Source organism: Engraulis encrasicolus, chromosome 13 (assembly GCF_034702125.1).
Source record: "Engraulis encrasicolus isolate BLACKSEA-1 chromosome 13, IST_EnEncr_1.0, whole genome shotgun sequence".
Classification (NCBI taxonomy): Eukaryota; Metazoa; Chordata; class Actinopteri; order Clupeiformes; family Engraulidae; genus Engraulis; species Engraulis encrasicolus.
The window spans coordinates 33909547-33927047 of NC_085869.1; the positions used below are offsets into that span (position 1 = coordinate 33909547).

The window sequence follows — 17501 nt, forward strand, 5'->3', positions numbered from 1 at the left end:
TTCTTCTCAGCCATTTTGAAGTGCACTAACATTGTACTTTAAGGATGTCCACAAAAGTAAAAAATGTCCCTCTCAGATAGTATCAAAAAGTCCCATTTTACCTTCATTGTTTTAAAAAATCGCGCACCGCAGAAGGGGGGGACCCCCCCCCCCCTTCCTCCCTCATACTAAAAAATCCTGGAAAAAGCCCTGAGATCGATTTGTGTGTGGACTAAAGTGTGAAGCCGTGCAGAAACGTCTCTTGACTGAGGATAAGCTCACGTTCAAGAAAGCAGTGGAAATAGCAGTGTCAGCAGAAACAGCCGCACGCGACGTACAGCAGCTGAGTAATTCCCTGAAAGTGCACGCAGTGTTGTCGCAAAGTGACAAATGCCGCCGCTGTGGAAAGGGGAATCACAGTGATGATCACTGCTGGTACAAGGACCGCGATTGTCACCAGTGCGGGAGGAAGGGCCATACGAAACGAATGTGCAGAGGGAAAAGCAGTCACGATACAGAACGTAAACAACACAGAGAGGGAAAGCCTGAACGGAAAAGCCACACACACAAACGCAGCGAGAGAGACAGAAAGAAAAGGATACATCACGTAGATGCGAGTGAAAGTGAAAGTGAATGCACGAAATCGGAGAGTGACAATGACTTGGGACTGTATGCAGTGTCAGAGAAAGGTAAATATTCACGCATAACAGTAGTGCCAAAAGTCAACGGAAAGAAATTAGAGATGGAATTGGATACAGGGGCTGCAGTGTCATTGATTCCATATGAACTGTACAAACGTAAACTGCACAAAATACCACTGCAACCCACTGACATAGTGTTAAGAACATACACAGGAGAGGCTTTGGCACCAGAAGGAGTCATTAAAGTGAACGTGGCACTGAACAAGCAACAGGCTGTCTTGCCATTGTATGTGGTGAAGGTGGATGCTCCACCATTGTTTGGCAGAGAGTGGCTTAGAGCCATCCAACTGAATTGGAGAGATTTAAAGACTGTACATGCTATTGAGCACACACAGACAGACAGCTTAGAGACTGTGCTAAAGAGACATTCAGCTGTTTTCTCCGATCAGTTAGGCACCATGAAGGGAGTGAAAGCCAGGCTCACTCTCAGACCAAACAGTGTCCCCAAATTCTGCCAGCCACGCAACGTGCCATATGCCCTCCGACCGCGAGTGGAAGCCGAGCTGAAACGCCTTACTGAGCTGGGTGTCATCTCACCTGTCGCACACAGTGATGCCAGTGGTGCCCGTGAGCAAAAAGGACGGCGCCGTGAGACTCTGCGGGGACTTCAAAGTCACCCTCAACCAAGCTCTGTGCATCGACAAGTACCCTATTCCACGCATTGAGGACTTGTTCGCTTCCCTCGCTGGTGGTCAACGCTTCAGTAAGCTGGATCTTTCCAATGCATACCTGCAGATGGAAGTGGAAGAGAGCTCCAGGAAGCTGCTGACCATCTCAACGCAGAAAGGACTCTTCACCTTCAACCGCTTGCCATTTGGTGTAGCGTCATCGCCCGCCTTGTTCCAAAAGGCCATGGACCAGGTACTCCTCGGACTGCCAAACACACACTGCTACCTGGACGACATTCTTGTCAGTGGTCCTGACGAGCAGTCACATCTCAAAACCCTGGATGCAGTACTCAGCAGGCTAGAGGAATACGGCCTGCACCTCAAGAAAGAGAAATGTCTCTTCTTCCAGGAGTCCGTGGAATACCTGGGCCACATCATCGACGCCGCTGGTCTCCACAAGTCACCGGAGAAGGTCCGCGCCATCATGGACGCCCCAGCACCAGGCGATGTGAGTCAACTGCGCTCTTTCCTAGGAATGTTAAACTACTATGGACGCTTCATCCCTGACCTTTCCACCGTCCTTAAGCCACTGAATGAACTGCTGAACAAAGAAAAGAAGTGGCAGTGGACGTCAGCATGTGCAGCAGCGTTCCAGAAAGCCAAAACACTCCTAGTGTCACAAGAGGTGCTCACACACTACAACCCTGAGCTGCCTCTCCGCCTTGCCTGCGACGCTTCACCCTATGGGGTCGGAGCTGTTCTGTCTCACATCATGCCGGATGGCGAAGAAAAACCCATCGCCTATGCCTCCAGAACACTCAGCAAAGCAGAACAGAACTATGCACAGATCGAGAGGGAAGCGTTATCGATCGTCTTTGGAGTACGAAAATTCCACCAGTATCTGTATGGCAATACATTTACTCTACTCACTGACCATCGCCCGCTTACAACCATCCTCAGTCCAGTCAAAAGTACACCATCCATGGCTGCAGCTCGCATGCAACGCTGGGCGCTCCTGCTGTCTGCTCACAATTACACCATAGAGTACAGAAAAGGGCCCCTACACGCCAACGCTGATGGACTGTCGAGGTTACCGCTCCCTCATGCCCCCAGTGAGACACAAGGTGCAGTGGAGGTGTTCTACACTTCACAGTTGGACACACTACCAGTCAGCAACGCAGAGATCAAGCGTCACACCATGTCTGACTCCACCCTGTCCCGTGTCATGGAGATGGTCACAACTGGCCGTTTTCCCACTGCAAAGGCCGCTGGAGACGAACTGTCACCCTACCTCCAGCGCCGCCATGAGCTCACTGTGCAGCAAGGATGCCTCATGTGGGGTCTGAGAGTGATTGTGCCACCCAAACTGCGCCCCTGGGTACTGTCAGAACTACACTCAGCACACCCAGGTGTAGTGAGAATGAAGAGCTTAGCTCGCAGCTACGTGTGGTGGCCCGGCATTGACTCCCAGATCGAAGACCAAGCAAAGTCATGCCACTCATGCCCCCGAGTACAGAAAGACCCTGGCCCAGCACCTTTACACCCGTGGATATGGCCATCCAGTCCCTGGGAACGCATACATGTGGACTTTGCCGGTCCATTTGAAGGGCACATGTACCTGGTCGTAGTGGACGCCCACTCCAAATGGCCTGAGGTACACGTCATGGACAGCACCACATCCAGCAAGACCATCCAAGTGCTTAGAGGACTTTTTAGTCGCTATGGCATTCCACTCAGCCTGGTAAGCGACAACGGCCCGCAGTTTTGCTCTGAAGACTTCAGCACGTTCCTGAAAGCCAATGGAGTCAAGCACATTCGCTCAGCACCGTACCACCCTGCTTCCAATGGCTTGGCAGAGCGCTTTGTGCAAACCTTCAAGCACGCTCTGAAATCTTCCAGAGGGACTAAGCCAGTGCAACAGCGCCTAGATACATTCCTCCTGACCTACCGCAACACCCCTCATGCAACAACCAAGGAGAGCCCTGCAATGCTCTTCATCGGACGCAAGCTGCGTTCACGACTGGATTTCCTGAAACCCAGTGTGGCTGGAGCAGTGCACCAGTCACAGCAGGCTCAACAACAACGACGCGAGCTACACTCCAAGCAGAGACAGTTTGCAGTTGGCGAGCCAGTGCTCGTGCGTGATTACAGGAGAGGGGAGGATAAGTGGATGCCTGCTGTGGTGATCGAGAAGACCGGACCAGTGTCCTACAAGGTAAATGTGGGAACACAAGGGGTCTGGAAGCGTCATGTGGACCAGATGCTGACTCGGCCCGAGTCAGATCCACCAGAGTCTGTGAGTTTTCCAGTTACACCATCACAGACAACCACACCTGGTACCACACCTGACACAAATACACCTCAACAGAAGGAGGATACTGATACACACACACCACATGCATCACCCAAAACACCCAAGACACCACCACAGTCCATAGAAATGACACACACAGAACATTCAGAGTCAACAGGGACTGTACGACGGTATCCTGTGAGGATCACCCATCCGCCAGTACGTTATGGACATGAATGAACTTTTTGTTATGGACATGAATGAACTTTCTTAAAAATAAAAAAAATAAAAAAAAAATAAAAGAAAAAGAAAAGAACATCAAAAAAAAAAAAAGATGAATGTCTTGACATTCCAGGATGTTGAAAGAAAAAAAAGAAAAAGAAAAAAAAAGGAAAGAAAGAAAACTTTGAAAAATGTTGAATGCTTTAAGATGTTTGCTTGTGCATAAATGTTTTGGAGTTTTGGAACTCTGCAGTGATTATAAATAATTTAAGTAACTTATATATTTATACGAATAATATATTTGTCTATTTCCTATTAATGTTATTGAGAAGTAATCTCAGGTATTGTTTAAGGATATATTTATATATTATACAGTTTATATTGTTGATGTTTTTATTACATAACCTTATGCAGTTTACAGGGAATATACTGTTGTAAATGATATTGCTAATGTATTCATTATATAATCAGTTTAAACTGAATATACAGTAAGATTGTTTCAGATGAATGTTTTTATAATTGACAACAAATCTTAGTGGGAAGGAGATATGTTATGTATGACCATACCAAGTATTACCACGCGAGGGCATACTGCCACTAGGGCATTCTATGTAACCTAGGCAACGATTAGTTTGATAATAAACCACCATTGAACCAGTAAGAAGTGGTCCGTGTTGCTCAATGTGTCCGGTAATATTGATTACTAGAAGATACTAAGAAGGAGCGACACAACAGTTAACAATTCAATTCTTCTTGAAAGTGCTTCTGACCCGTCCTTGTTTGTTTGTTTGTTTGTTTGTTTGTTTGTTTGTTTGATTGTGTAAGCAAAATTGATAGGCCTACATTGTGTAGGCCTAGAGTTAGATCAGCTTAAGCTGTGGAAACTCTGCAAAGAACCAGAGAACTATAGAAAACTGGAACTAGAACTAGAACAAAACAACTGAAGAACTATGATGAATTTTAGATGCAGAAGTTTGAACACTGGTAAAAAGAAATTAACAATGTCAATGAAAATGAAATGATAATGAAAAAAAGGTTTCAGTAGGCCTATCTGAAACATCTGATAAACAATTATTGTTTATTATTAATAATATTAATATTATTATTGTTGTTGTTGTTGTTGTTTCTCCATCCACCAAAGATACCCCGGGGTTAGACTTTGTAGCCTACATAAGTGATAAAGAAGGCTTAGTTAACCTATAGGAAAGGGTAAACCTGCTAATAGATATGCCTGCAGGCATCATTTAGTTAAAGGGACACTGTGTTAGATTTTTAGTTGTTTTTTTCCAGAATTCATGCTGCCCATTCACTAATGTTACCTTTTTCATGAATACTTCCCACCACCATCAAATTCTAAGCATTCATTATGACTGGAAAAAATGCACTTTTCATACATGAAAAGGGGGATCTTCTCCATGGTCCGCCATTTTGAATTTCCAAAAATAGCAATTTTTAGCTGCAAAAATGACTGTAATTGGACCATACTAAAAAATATTTGTTTAATACTTCGTAAACTTTCATGTGAAAATCAAATTTGGCAATAGACGACACAGTTTCAATGAGCAGCATAATTGCAGTACCTTTTTTGACCATTTCCTGCACAGCGTCCCTTTAAGAAAATGAGGACTCCAAGCTCCTCTGGTTTACCTCTACACAAGGCTAACTTAACCTGGTTTACTACTGAACCAACTTCCTAGTATAACCCCAATAGGCCTACCCCCCAAGCCGGAAATGTGGTGTTCTTTGGTGATCTGTCAGCACATGAGTCTGTGCATCTGTCCCTCACAGATTTGTTTGTGGCATAACTTGAACTAATGAATGTAATGCACCAAATATTGTGTGCACTCTATCACAGTATACATTACATTAAGCAGATGCTTTTATCCAAAGTGACTTACAATCGAGGACATTATCATCGCATATAACACTCGTAGACAGAATACAAAGTGCACAGGAAACATACAGAGCAATAGGTGCAAATGCGAAGTGGCATATTTTTCTGTTTTGAAGTACATAATAATGCAGATTCCACTGAACACGTTTCTATCAAGATGGCCGACTTTCAACATGGCACAATCATTTTATGCTGTCAGATTTCTTGCAAGTATCATCTTCAGATAGTTTCCATGGGGTTTAAGGACCACAAAAAGACAAAGCCATATGAAACTGTTGCAGGTGGAACCATCATAATCCTCTGTTTGATTCAGGTGGTGAGGAATGAGCTAACACAGCGCAGCACAGGACTGTATAAGAGGTGTGAAAGTTTTATTAGAGGATGTTAATAAGATGCCATTCCTACTGACACCGGGGTCAGCCCCCTATGTTCCCACAGCCCAATGTTCCCACAGCCCAATGTTCCTGCTGCTCCACGTTCACACATTTCATTCAAATGTAGGCCCTATGATAAACAACTCAATGTTCCCACATTTCCGAATGAGCTAAGAGAACGTGCCTTTCTCCCCGCCATGGGACATGAGGCCTAAATTTGAATTATTTTTTACCTCCGCCAGGAGGTTATGTGATCGCCTGGGTTTCTGTGTGTGTGTGTGTTGTCTGTGTTTGTTTGTTTGTTAGTTCGCTGCTATTCCACTGCCTGCCACAAGGTGCGCACGGTGAGCACTGAGCACAGAGCCGGCTCTGACTGAGCGGAGGCGTGTCTGCGCATTTCTCAGCAAGGAACAGGGGAGAGACTGCCGCCAGCTCAACAAGTGCATTTCACCTAAAAAGTTGTTCATCTGCAGGCAGCCTTCATCCGCAGGCAGTAATCAGTCCCGTCAAATGCATTACCACCGCTACCAAAATTATTCAATTTGTGATGTGTGGCCTAGACTAGGCCTATGTTATCATTGCTGTTGCGAGAAGGACAGTGACCACCCCCGCAGATCGCTTGGTTCACAATGGTGTCGAATTAATTACGTTGTCAAAAAATATGGAATATGTGATCGTGTAGGCTACGTTCACAATGTTGTTGTGGACTGTGACTTAGGTTCACAATCCTGTCGAATTAATTAGGCTACCGTTGCCAAAATAATATGACTCTAGGCCTACGTTCACAATGCTGGTAAAATTCATTACATCCCCTTCGCTACATTTAAAAATAACCCCAAGTTGTTTGCGAGATGGACAGGGATCAGAAAGTCCGACAGCATGCATAATTGCCGAGCACGGGCAAAAATTCCACACGGGTGAGCCTGCGCCATTCTAAACAGTTCCGAAGGAACAGGGTGGGACTGTCTCCTTTGACGCCAGCTCCCACACCAGTGCTGCTATCAACCTAAAAAGTTGCTCATCAGCAGGCAGACTATAACCTGCTACACCCTCGTTGAAGTTAACAAACAATCATGTAAAATCAATCAGCTGCATAAAATGTGTGTGAAGTGGAAGTGAATTGTTGCGAGATGGACAGTGAGATCATTTTGGTTGACAATGTCGAATTAATTGGGTACCATCGCCAAAAATATGGAATTTGTGGCTGTGTAAGTTCACAATGCTGGTCAAACACCCCCTTCACTAAATTTAAAATCAAGCCCAGTTGCGAGATAGACCACAAATTCCGACAGCAATGCCCGTGGACTGATTAACGGTGAGTGATTTGAGGAATGGGGGGAATAGCAAATGCCGCTTCAACCGACAGCGCCAAGACCAACCTAGTGGCCCATGAGAACGATGCATATACCATCGTAGGCAAAAAAAGAGGCCTTACCCCTCTGTAGTTTTGTTGGTCAAAATCATTACATTCCTTTCATTAATTAGGCTCTATCAGCGCGTGATCACAAGGTTTCAAAGCAGGTAGATTTTGCAAATGACTGAACTGACATGAATGTGTCATTTTGAAAGTTCTGAAAGGAATATAGTCGTTCATATTGGCAAAGTGATTATTTTTGTCCATTATCTAATTATGCCATGCCTGGCGGAGGTATGTGATCTCGGAGCACTTTTCTAGTTTAGAGATGTGGTACCATGGAGCAGCAGGTATAAGCTGTGGGAGAAATGGGCTGTGGGACCAATGAGCCTAAAATTGATGGTAAAGGTCTTAGTGATGTGAGACCAATGGGCTGTGGGAATATAGACACACTCCCACTGACACCATATTAGCTAACAGCACAGCTAGCAGTAGCCAGCTGGTAGCACTACTAGCTACTAGGCTACATTGATTCAGGTGGTGAAGCATGAGCTATCAGAATACAACAGCAGCCCAACATCGTTCTGACGGTTTATCAGAATTCAGTGGTGGGATAGATAGCAAATCTGTTCAAGTCATTTGGTAATAAAAATAAGCATTTATTTTCCTGTGGTTTATCAGTTAAGTTACATTTACCAGCAATACATGCTAACAATAAAACAATGTTGGAGGAGCAATAGCAGAGTGGCAAAATCAATCAATCAATCAATCAATCAATCTATCTATCTATCTATCTATCTATCTATCTATCTATCTATCTATCTATCTATCTATCTATCTATCTATCTATCTATCTATCCATCCATCCATCCATCCATCCATCCATCCATCCATCCATCCATCCATCCATCCATCCATCCAGATGTTTGGAGCTCAGTGATGTTGGAGATCAGCGACGTCTTCCTCTGATGATGGAGTCTGGAAGATGAACACACACACACACACACACACACACACACACACACACACACACACACACACACACACACACACACACACACACACACACACACACAGAAAGAGAGGGCGTGGAGAGAGATAAAGTGAGTATCTACTGTACGTCGGCCATGACCAGCCGGGCCTTGCACACTCACTCGCATGCACGCAGGCACGCACACACACACACACACACACACACACACACACACACACACACACACACACACACTCACACTCACACTCACACACACACAGAAAGAGTCTTACCTCAGGATCTGTCATGGGTGCTTGACGTCTGCAGTCATAGGCCACCACCATCCCCAGAACACACAACACCAGGACACACAGCACTCCTCTGGACACTAGCATGGCTAAGGACATAGCCCCTGATGATGTAGCAAACACACAGAGAAAGGAGTCACACACACACACACACACACACACACACACACACACACACACACACACACACACACACACACACACACACACACACACACACAGAGCACTCCTCTGGACACTAGCATGGCTAAGGACATAGCCCCTGATGATGTAGCAAACACACAGAGACAGGAGTCACACACACACACACACACACACACACACACACACACACACACACACACACACACACACACACACACACACACACACACACACAGCACTCCTCTGAACACTAGCATGGCTAAGGACATACCCCCTGGTGATGTAGGAAGCACACAGAGACAGGAGTCAAACACACACACACACACACACACACACACACACAGACACACACACACACACACACACACACACACACACACACACACACACACACACACACACACACACACACTAGCAATGAGATTATTTTGGCTTGGGTCCTGTTGAGAGGCTATGAGGGGGGGCTAATCAATTGAAGTTTTAGTCAGTAACATATGAGGCATTACATGAACGCAAGCTTGTGCCCTTTGCATCTCCTGCAGAGAAATGTTGTAGATGGTCTGTCTGGCTAAGAGACTTTCAGTCGCAATACTCAGGTTGTCTGGTTTTTGGTTTGACCTCTACTCTACTTCACCCTTCATTTCATGATGATGACGACCACTTTATACAGAAGAGCAGTTTATATGAAAGACTCAAACACAAAGACACTTAATGTGTCAAACACATCTTGCTATCTATCACAAACACAATTACTATCAAAAAAGAAACATAGTTACTAACAGTAAACTTAGACACAGTTACCCCTAAAAACAGTTACCGTCAAAGACTACAGTTACCTGTTGTGTGTGTATCGGATGAGGAAGGGGGAGTCTGAATCCACGTAGAGCCAGTACTGGAGGAGAAGGTGGTGGAGGAGTGTAGATGAGTGGAATGGAATGTTGATGTAGTTGCTGGCGGAAGAAACACAATACAGAAACACGCACACACGCACACACACACACACACACACACACACACACACACACACACACACACACACACACACACACACACACACACACGCGCGCGCAATGTAAATATTCAGTACAATTACATGGTTGTTTTGCTGTGAACACTAATGAGGAACTCGTGTCACTACCTCCACCTTTCTGGATTTTGAGGGAAATTGCAACATGATCTCTCCGAATTCTGTGGAATGTACAAAGACCCATAGGACACAAAATCTGTGTCAGTTTCATACATTTTGCCAAAATTCTGTGTTGGGCTAATAGGAGTGTTTTCTGTGATGGACTCAATGAAGTGCTTACTCTACAGTATATTCCCAGCACAGTAGTATTCTTTCATTTACATGAATTTGATAGCCTATCAACTGGAAAAGGGTATTTCTCAAAAACATGTCTTTACTGACGGGTTAAGGTTAGGGATTGTTTTGGTCAGGGCACAATTCTATAGCATTCTTTCGTTTAGTATTATCATTTGGTATCTATTTTCTACTTAACACAGTGATGTGGGAACATAAGCACTGCCGTGAGTCCATCACAAAACACACTTCCGTGACCAGGGACACGAAATTTTGGCAAAATCTGTGAAACTGACACAGATTTCGTTTCCCAAAGATTCGTGTTCATTGCATGGAATTCTGTGAGATCAGGTTGGAAATCTTGTTATTCAGTGTATCTCGGCCCCACTGGTTTGAACCACAGAAATAAATCTGATCGTCCTTTGGAGTCACTTTCCTGATCTTAACAGTAAAGTAGAGGTCATATGGACTATTATCAAGAGAGTATCTCGCTTTAGAAACTGTCCCCGATCTAATCAGAAGTCTTTTGCTGTCCATCACGGTGAGGACACTGGATGTCCACATCTTCTCCCTCTCTTCCAGACACCACCATGATCTCCTCTGGACTGAAGCTCTCCACCACTCTCTCTCTCACACACACACACACACACACACACACACACACACACACACACACACACACACACACACACACACACACACACACACACACACACACACACACACACACACACACACACACACACACACACACACACACACACACGCACGCACAACATGTAAATAGCCCTATGTATTGTATTACCGTAATACATAAAGTGTAAATCATATGGATGTGTGTTACTCACTGCACCTTTCTGGATGATGAGGGAAATCCTCTTGTTCTGGGTATCTTGGCCCTTCAGGGCCAGTCCACAGAAGTAAATTCCTGCGTCCTTTGGGGTCAAATTCCTGATCTTGACAGTAAAGTAGAGAGCAGATGAATTGTCATGAAGAGAGTATCTCCCTTTAGTAACTTGCCCGGATTTAATAAGGACATCATTGTCCCAGCACGGCTGTCGGCAGAAGTATTTTTCTTTTCCTTGGTGTCCATCGGGATAAGGACACTGGATGTCCACATCTTGTCCCTCAGTTCCAGACACCATCACTTCTGGATTGGAGCCCTCCACCACCACTGCAACTACAAAATAAGATGTTTAATACACTGCCACTTCTAACCCAATTACAAAGTGTTAAAACAACTATTTGCCAGTCACTCAAAATAACAATATGAGCCCTTTGACCTCCCACTACCACGACTGCTGCCAGAACAATTTTTTTTTAGCATTCTACTGATGCCACGTTTTAGTAACGCTTGATGTTACGGTTCCTATTTAGTGAATCGACCATGTCATACTGTTACTAACTCTCATACCATGTAATACTGTGCACTAGCACTACATGTAGAATCTGAAAATGATGCAACGACTATATGGTATCCATGCAGTATACACGCTTTGACACACTCTACTTAATTTATGCTATAGAGTCACTTGAGTTCAGTCTTTCTTTTCAGTTCTGCTATGTTGCCAGTTTATACTATTTAACATTATCAAAACTTGAATAACTTGATGTCTCTACAATGCACAACAGTAATTTGTAACTGTACCATTATAATTACATCATTATTGGTGGGAAAATAATGTGTTTACATTAATGCTATTTATTGTACACAAAATGTAGGCCTATATTGCCATTATTGCAGCATTCAGACTGAATCATCTGCATTTGCACATGTTATATATATACACTTTATTACGGCTCAGGGCCCACATAGGACACATTACAATACACACATCAACAATACAATAAATTACACATACAATAAAAAAGGGAAGTGAAGTCCCATACCAGTGAAGTCCCATACAAGTGAAGTCCCATACCCCAGTGAAGTCCCATACCAGTGAAGTCCCATACCCCAGTGAAGGCCCATACCAGTGAAGTCCCATACCCTAGTGAAGGCCCATACCAGTGAAGTCCCATACCCTAGTGAAGGCCCATATCAGTGAAGTCCCATACCCTAGTGAAGGCCCATATCAGTGTTCCCAGATAGTTATGTCTTACAGAGCTACGACTCGGATCAACCTATTGAGCAATAAGCTCATTTGTCAAGTGCGCTCATGAACTTGAAGGTCAGATATCTTAACAGTGCCATACAAGTAGTTAGACCTAATTTGCAGAATAACCCATTTGCTCTAGTACTCCTTGGTTTCTTTAGGAGAATCCTAAGACAATCATTGTAAGCTACCTTCAGTTTCAGTAGACTCTCCTTCTTGTATCTAAGGAGCTGTATAAAGAGGGGAGCAGTAACAGCAGTGACTTTGACATCAATAGTGCAATGATGGAATTTTCTAACCAGCATATTGGCTTGGACATAAATCGCTCTCCTCTGTCAGCATCATCCTCCAGTGTATCAGTTAGGATGTGCCCCTGGTATTTTGTATAGGATTGCAGTGCAACTAAGCTATGAAAAATACAAAAGGATAGTTATTGTTTCAAAGCAGCTCTGAGACTTACCCAGGAGGAGACACATGACCAGCACCGTACTGACTAGCTAATATTTCATCTGTCTCTCTCTCTCTCTGACTCTCTCTCTCTCTCTCTCTCTCTCTCTCTCTCTCTCTCTCTCTCTCTCTCTCTCTCTCTCTCTCTCTCTCTCTCACACACACACACACACACACACACACACACACACACACACACACACACACACACACACACAGTACACACACAGAAGTCAAGTTTCAGACTTTATATTTATCAAATGAGTAATGCGTTCACGCTTTTGAAAATGACACATGGCTACCTTAAGCCTCCTCTACTTCTGTCATCAAAAATCACTCACTCACTCACTCACACTCACACACGCACGCACACACGCACGCACGCACACAGTAGGCATGAAACCAAACACAGAGGTAAAGTATCTTTACCACTTCCTCTTTATCAAAGGAGAAGTGTGTTAACTTTTTTTTACATTACGCAACATTTGAGAAATGCACTCACTGCATTCACTCTTCTTAAAATTACACATTTGAGCAATGCACTTTCACTGTCATGACATTAACATTTGTTAGATCTGTTTACTCTTAAATGGCACATTCATCAGCCTTGTAATGACAGTTTAGAGGAATTGTTGCATCATGACATGCCAGTGTGGCTATCTGATTGACTGGATGCTCTAAACCACAGTAGCCACTGGAGGGGGGGATCTCAAAAATTGACCTTTGCCCTGGGCCTCATGTTTAGGATAGTTTTATCATGTATAACTCTTGATTTGTCAAACCGCCCCTGATGAGCAACACCACTTCCATGTGGGGCACATTTATCCTGAGCTGTGTGCTGATTATGGAGCCAGTGGTCATCCTACTATGACATCATCAAGCTCACATGGACACACACACGCACAAACACACAGGGTTCAGACAAGGGCATGCACACACACCCACCCACACATGCACACACACATGCACACATACAGTGTGTACCTGTACACACACACACACACACGCACACACTGCCATGTTGGACATCAATAATATCACACTGCTTTTTTCATCATACACGCACACACCACACCATGCATTAAAGTACTGACATCAGCACAAAAATACAGTGCACATAGCAAGAGCTATATGCGCATTTATTGCATACTGTATTGACACATAATATTGACCAAACAAAACGTAGCCTACTGTGTTAGACTATATCTACAGTCCCAGGAAAAAGTTTGTACACCCTTTGAAATTTCTTACCTTTCTGTCAAAATTGGTCATAAAACATGGTCTGATCTTCCCGGAAATCACAAGAAGGAACAACCAGAGTCTGCTTTAACTAATTCAACCCAAACATTTACAAATGTTCATAATTTCATTGGCCATACGATGTAAACATTCACAGGACAGCCAGGAATAAGTAAGTACACCCTTGCATTCAATAGGTTTTAACCCTAAGTTAGTCGCAATAACCTCAACCAGATGTTTCCTGTAGTTGCAGATCAGATTAACAAAACAATCTGGATGTATCTGGTCTCCCTCTTCTTTAGAAAACTGCCTCCCGTCAGCAAGGTTTGTGGGATGTCTGGAGTGCATAGCTTTCTTGACTTCATGCCATATAATCTGAATTGGTTTTTGTCAGGGCTTTGACTGGGCTATTCCAGAATGTGTATTTCATTATTATGAAGCCATTCGAAAGTCGATGTGCTTCTAAAGTATGGGTTGTTGTCACATTTCAGCACCCATCCTCTTGTGTGCTTCAACTGTGTGACAGACTACCTCACTTTTTTCTGTAAAATATCTCGATAAACTTCTGAGTTCATTGTTCCACTGATAATAGCAAACTGTCAAGGGCCTGAGGCAGCAAGGTAGCCGCATATAATGATGCTCCCGCCACCATACTCAAAGGTGGAGATGATGTTTTGGTGAAGGTGTGGTTCTCCAGTTCTCCTCCAAACATGACATTGTGTGTTCCCCTGAACAATTCAACTTTGGTTTCAACGTTGGTCTACAGAATATTTTACAGTAATTCTATGAAGCATATAAATGCTTTTTCGCAAACCTCAAAGGTGCAGCAATATTTTTTTGGACAGAAACCCCATTAATTTTAGATTGGCAGAATGAATCCCATTTTTAGCTATTCTTGGCTACATCTCCTCTTCTGAGTATGGTGGCGGGAGCATCAATATATGCGGCTACCTTGCTGCCTCAGGCCCTTGACAGTTTGCTATTATCAGTGGAACAATGAACTCAAGTTTATTGTGATATTTTACAGAAAAAACGTGAGGAAGTCTGTCACACAGTTGAAAAACACAAGAGTATGGGTCCTGAAATGTGACAACAACCCATACTTTAGAAGCAAATCGACTTTAGAATGGCTTCATAATAATGAAATGCACATTCTGGAATAGCCCAGTCAAAGCCCTGACAAAAAACAATTGAGATTATATGGCATGAAGTCAAGAAAGCTAAGCACTCCAGACATCCCACAAACCTTGCTGACGAGAGGCAGTTCTCTAAAGAAGAGGGAGACAAGATACAAACAGATTGTTTTGTTAATCTGATCTGCAACTACAGGACCAGTCTGGTTGATGATATTGCAACTAACTGAGGGTTAAAACCTACTTAATTCAAGGGTGTACTTACTTATGCCCTGCTCTCCTGTGAATGTTATGGCCTTATGACCAATAAAAATATGATAACATGTAAATGTTTTGGTGGAATTAATTAAAGCAGACTCTGATTGTTCCTTCTTGAGATTTCCGGGAAGATCAGACCATGTTTTATGATCAATTTTGACAGAAATGTAAGAAATTTCAAAGGGTGTACAAACTTTTTCCTGGGACTGTATCTAGCCATGTAGCAAAGAAAATGCAACAACAGCAAAAGCCTCCAGCATCTATCTATCTATCTATCTATCTATCTATCTATCTATCTATCTATCTATCTATCTATCTATCTATCTATCTATCTATCTATCTATCTATAATGACATTAGCAGATTTTGCACTTCTACACTTTTGTTTTGAGAGTCTGTGCTGGGTTCATGACATTTATCTTCGCTTTGTGAAAGTCACTGCTGAGTACACAGGCTGCTGGTTCTCTGCTGCCAGGGATGAGGCTGTAGCCGGGCCTGAACAGGGTCCAGTAGAGGATAATGGTGGAGGTGGTGTGGCTGGGCCACGGGATGGGGCTGGTGGCTTCCTCTGTGAGTAGATGAGACCTGGATCTGGTGGTGGTGAGAGTGGACCACAGGATTTGACTTGCTGGATTGCTGGGATCTTCAACTGAGAGTAAGTGGCACCTGGCGCTGGGTCTGGGTCTGACGCTGGATCTGTGGCTGGAGCTGCTGCTGGTGGAGCTGGTGAGAGAGGTGGACCACAGGATTGGACCCGTAAGGCTGCTGGGATCTTCAACTGGGAGTAAGTGACACCTGGGGCTGGGGCTGGGGCTGGGGCCTTCACATGGGAGTAGATAACACCTGGATCTGTGGCTGGAGCTGCTGCTGGTGGAGCTGGTGAGAGAGGTGAGAGTGAGCCATGGGGTGGGAGCTGCTGGGCTGTGGGGGCCCTCAGCTGGGAGTAGATGACATCTGGAGTTTTCTTCTTCTTCTTCTGCTTCTCCTTCTTGTTTTCTTCTTCTTCTTCCCTGTGGAGCTGCGCTGGCTGCAGTCTCCGCACAGTAGCATAGGTGCACTCATCGCCCTCTACTGCCTGAGGAGGGAACAACAGCATATCGTCACCAAAAGACCGGTCACAGTCATTGCGGTCAGCCTACAGCAGCTGTTCCCAAACTTCTTCTACCAGGACCCCCTTTTGATCCTGAGATATTGCGAAGCTCAAACATTATTTGTCAGTTAATATTGCTAAATTCTAATTTGATATTCACAGGAAAAGTAAAAACATCCATTGACGTTATACATGACTACTGTTACTATTTTATGGAGTTATGTTAACTATCAACCTGTTCTTTTCTTTTTAAAAGTTCATTCTGTCTGCGTTCCCCCTACAATATGACCTTAAGGGTCCCACTCCCAACCCCCAGTTTGGGAACCACAGACCTGCCTTAACTTTATACCCATATGTCACAACATCAACCTCAAGATAGGCTCCACCATCGTGACCCCAAGCAAAGTCGCCAAAAACCTTGGCGTCATGATTGATGATGAGCTGTCATGCTCCAACTACATCAACTCGGTCACCCGGACCTGTCGAATCCAGATGTCCAACGTACGGAATATCAGACCTGTGCTGACACAATATTCTACACAACGACTGGTCCAGGCTACGGTCCTGTCCCGCGTTGACTACTGCAACTCACTCATGACAGGTCTACCTGCTTGTGCGCTAAAGCCTCTGCAGATGATCCAGAATGCGGCGGCACGGTTGATATTCAATCAACCCAAAAGGACCCATGTTACTCCTCTATTTATTGAGTTGCACTGGTTACCGATCGCCGCCCGGATCAAGCACAAGGCATTGACCCTTGCCTACAAAACCATCACAGGAACGGCCCCAGCTTATCTGAAGGACCTACTAACGCCTTATGTTACTGGAAGAGATCTGCGCTCATCCAGCACAAGCCGGCTGGCTCTGCCATCCAGTCGCTCTAGGTACTCCCAGTCAAGATTGTTCTCCGTTGTGGTTCCCAAGTGGTGGAACAGTCTCCCAGAGGCAGCAAGACTAAGCACCTCTCTTGCAGCCTTCAAGAAACAACTAAAGACATTCCTCTTTCAAGAGAATCTACTAGACTAATGATTGAACTGGCCTTGCCCCAGGGCAGAATCCTGACATGATGTTTAGTTTAGTTTAGTTTGT

General features: G+C 44.3%; 1 pseudogene; it reads left to right on the forward strand.

Annotated features, from left to right (window-relative positions):
- The first annotated feature begins 360 nt into the window (after nt 1-360).
- On the forward strand, nt 361-3861 carry LOC134461708 (uncharacterized protein K02A2.6-like; annotated as a pseudogene).
- The last annotated feature ends 13640 nt before the right edge of the window (nt 3862-17501 follow it).